The sequence below is a fragment of the Macrobrachium nipponense genome, chromosome 19 (genome assembly GCF_015104395.2).
Source record: "Macrobrachium nipponense isolate FS-2020 chromosome 19, ASM1510439v2, whole genome shotgun sequence".
Classification (NCBI taxonomy): Eukaryota; Metazoa; Arthropoda; class Malacostraca; order Decapoda; family Palaemonidae; genus Macrobrachium; species Macrobrachium nipponense.
This window is the reverse complement of record NC_061088.1, coordinates 30,074,619-30,079,197: the sequence shown is the minus strand read 5'-3', so window position 1 is coordinate 30,079,197 and position 4,579 is coordinate 30,074,619.

Here is a 4,579-nt window from a genome sequence, read left to right as displayed (position 1 = left end):
ACACTACTGACTTTTTTCTGTTTTTGGATTTATTGGGAGCCTGTCCACACGACCGGACCTGATCAGCGGACCTCCCCTCTAACGGACACACTTGACGGGCAAACCGTCAAATTGCCCGATGGGTCTTGTAGCAAAACCACCATGGTGGTGCCCAATGGCTCGAGCTTCGACCCTGGCATACGTAATTAACCATATACATTTCTTTTACTGGGGAATTCTTTGCACCATATTCTCTTGTTTTTCTTCTTTTTCATCGCACACAAAGCAATTATCATGCTACACAATATTTTCTTTGTGGTAGGCACCATCTTTATCGTAGCACACTGAACACACTACTGGCATCGTCGGGCACGCCCACCTCTGCATCGCTCACCCGTGTTGACACCATTCACGGGTAAGCCCGCCAGAATTTGCCCGTCAACCCCGGAGCACGCCGATCAGGCCCGCTCGTGTGGACAGGCCTTTACTCACTTGAAGCTGAAAACAACTAATTACCTCTCAAGCCCGCGCAAAGACTCTGAAGTAAATGTCTCGTATGTTGCCAGCTAACTTCACCTTCGAACATTGTCTGCCAGCTTTTGCCTAGTGAATAGAGTAGAAACTATTTGAAACAAATTTATCTGGTACCATTTTTTGTTACCATAACCTTCCTCATTTTAACGCCTATGACGTCACCCTCCTTCATTTATGGTATGGTAACAGTTTTGTTCGACAGACACTGTTCGACCGTCTGGACGTAGCCTTAGAGGGGAGGTCCGTCGATCAGGCCCGGTCGTGTGGACAGGCATTAACAGTTTTTGCCTCTTGGTACAGGGAGGGACAAGTGACTATTCTTTATAATTAGATTCATGATACGTACTCATAAATTGCGGCAGTGTGTTTAATACCTTATAACAAAATCTCGTACTGAAACGAGTGTTCGTTACAGTCATTGCCCAAAAATGTGCTTGCACTGTCTGTGAAACCCATAGTAGACACCTTTAAAAAAAAAAATGATGGAAGGAACCATTTTCTGCATCTCGGATAAGATTACCAAGAATTTTCTTCAAATCTACAGAGCAAAGTGCAAATTTTGTAAGAAAAGGTTCTGGATAACAACCACCAGGGAGAGGGACATTCTTAATTGCTTGGCTTCTAAAGCTCGATGGAGCAGCTCTGCTTTTTTCATACGGCCAGTAACCTCTACCATCATCAGTTAATAGTGGTGGAATAGCAGACGAGCCTAACCTAAAGATCGAATGTGCCAATTTGGTCCACCACAGGTAAAACAGTAATTCCTTCAAGTTTCCTTATGAGGAATTGTAATTTTTCTCGGCTACATGGTAAAATTCTATTCGCAGCTCAGCGGGACTCTACAAAAAAAGGCCGCCATTTTCTTATGAACGATTTCGTTTCCGTGTGTTGAATTAATTTTGTCATGGAAAGTTAGTCTAAATTTACTATCAAATCATGGCTGGTCATTTATCCTCCGATGACCTTTCTAGGAACATGGCTTACTAAAATAGCCTTTAGCATTTTTCAACTTCTTTTGGAGTGGAGTCTGATGTAGCTTCTGTATTTTAAGCACCGACAGGCTTCAACAATGCTATCCCAGTTGGTTCTGGATTTCAGCAAGCCTGTTTTTCCAATAGTGGTATTAGGAATATACAGATTGACATATGTCCATGTCAGTGGCTCAATGCTCGGAAGTTCCGATTTACTTTCAATGCTTGGACGTGACAATAGCAGGAACATCTGTGTATACAAACTCTAATCTATATCCAGAAAACATGTATGGGTTCCTCTGTCAGCTGGATAAAATCGGAGGATACATAGGCATCAAACTCAGACAGACCAATGATCTGTAGAATTTGAGTTTAAAGACACTAGAGGGCTTTGTATTGCAGGCTCCACAAATAAGTGTAGCAGCTTTTGAATCCTGCGGCTGAGCAATACTAATCCTCTCCAAGAGACAGTCATATAAGAAAGTTATGCAAGTAAGGCCTGTCCACACGATCGGGCCTGATCGGCGGACTTCCCCTCTAACGGGCACACTTGATGGGCAAACCGTCAAATTGCCCGATGGGTCTTGTAGCAAAATCACCACGGTTGTGCCCGATGGCTTTTACTTCGACCCTGCCAGACGTATGTTAACCATATACATTTCTTTTACCGAGCCATTCTTTGCACCATATTCTCTTCTTTTTCCCCATTTTCGTCACACAAAGCAATTATCATGCTACGCTATCATCTTCTTTGCGGTAAGCACCATGTTTATCGTACCGCACTGAACACACTACTGGCATCGTCGGGCACGCCCACCTCTCCATCGCCTCACCTGTGTGGACAACATTCATGGGTAAGCCCGCCAGAATTTGCCCGTGAACCCCGGAGCACGCCGATCAGGCCCGCTCGTGTGGACAGGCCTTAAGAAGAATATTGTATTATCTGACTATTCAGCAAGACTCCTTTGCAAAAAGGCAAAATAGCCAAAAATATTTAAGATTTGCTACATCACAGAGACAAGTTATAAAAAAATGTGGGAGAGGAATTTAAATATTTACATGACGATTTTTCTTATATACCAAACCATACAGCATCAAACAAGCACGTAATCATCAATAAGGCCAAAATAAAAATACACATGGGCCTCATCAGGACGTAATTTCTCCATAGAAAAGACCACAGCAGTTACGCATGTTTAAGTCCACCGAAAATAGTTGGAAAAAAATTAAAAATTCAATTAAGTTGTAGACCCACATGTCGCGCAGCAAAATTTTTAGGTGTAATCTCAAACACCCTAAATGGAAAGCCCATATAGTATACAGAAAATTCTTGCACATAATGGGAAGCGGAGTGAAGAACTCAAACATTATTGGCTCAAATAACTCTTATTCTATGTAGACTATGTATGTATGAATGCAAGGGTTCAGTGCAGCCTTTGATACAACTCAATGTGGATCCAGTCCAGTTCGGAATGATAGACTAAATAAGCTCTGGAGCTTTCGATTGAATCTCCCGATGTTAAAAACCCAACCAACTCCACTCAACTTTCAATATTGGAGTACTTCCTCCTAGAACTCTGCACAATAAGAGAATTTGTACCTAAAAAACCACATTTGCAAAACTATTTTCAACATTAAGTATCATGAACTTTTGTAGCCATTTTACACAACTAAACAGTATATCTAGCCTAACACTTATTAAATCTACCATCCAAGTTATTTTCAATGAATACCTGTATACCATCAGGGTATCACTGATGTAGACGAACCACGTTATTAGATGCCTCTGTCTATGCGCAAGAATGTAGAGTAACAGCGAAGTTTTCAAGAAACAGTGCGCGCGAAATACCCTAGTATTATAAGGTAAACTAAAGTGTTCTGTATTTACCCATATAAGATTTGAAAAAAAATAAGGTAAACTAATCACTGGCAATTAGATAATTTTTTAATTTATACAAAACCCAGTAGTTCCTCAAAGTTGCGCTCCAGTCGTGAATTTAGATTATAAATTTTTATGGCAAGATTTTTCGTAAATCAAAACCACTGATCTTAGTCTAGAGCCGAAATTAACACCCCCCCCCCTCTCCCCATTTTACACAGGTTTCAGGCAGCACAGACATAACTAATTACCTGTAACATGCGTGAAGCCTCCATCCGATTTTCACAAAAACTTATTTAGAATTATATTTCGCCACAACAGTTACGCAGAAGTCTGTTTTTTATTCCTATAAATCCTAGTTTCCAGTTGTCTTACACAGATTACGTCCAAATGTTGACTATATATGAAGTTACATTAAATCCACGATATAACTAGTCTTCACAATTAGTCTAATCTACAAAACCATAAACTCCAGCAAATTACACATTTAGGTTAGTTCATACGTAAAATGTTCCCATTGGATTTACTACAAAATGGGATTCTACTACAAAGATCCTGAACTTCACTGCTGAAAGACCTCAGCGACCGACATTTTCGCCACTTAGGACTAAATTAAATATGAAGGATTAGGGGGACTGGTTTATTCTTTATAAAAAAATACAACATTATTACACTCCAGAACACTTTTAGACACTCTTGGAACAGACAACAAAAATAAATTTACTTTAACATCGCTCTTAAAGAAGTGCTTCCAACTGGACAATCTGCTGCACCTTTAGATTGAACTACAATGACAACTAAAGCAGCTAAGCACTTAAAAAACATGAAGAACGCAACATTTAAGTTAAGTCAAAACTTAAAATTTAAAAGTAAATTAGCAAAATCACAAAACCTAGCAACATTGGAAAGCAATACAAAGTAAAAAATATGCTTACATTAGGACAGGCAACTTAATTCTCATATGGAATGAACATACGAATAGAAATTTTAAGAAAATCGCGCAAGTATAATTTGAACCTAATCACTCACTCAAGACATTAGAAAACACCAGTCCTGATTTATCATAAAAAAAGACGTAGTTTTAATAGAAGAAACCAGCACATTTAAAAGCTTTAAAATCCAGTTATATTTACGCTGGGTTTATATGCCATTTCTCGCAAGATATCAGCGTCAAGTGGCGTCTAGAGAATTAAAAACTAAGAGTTTTTGGTTGAGG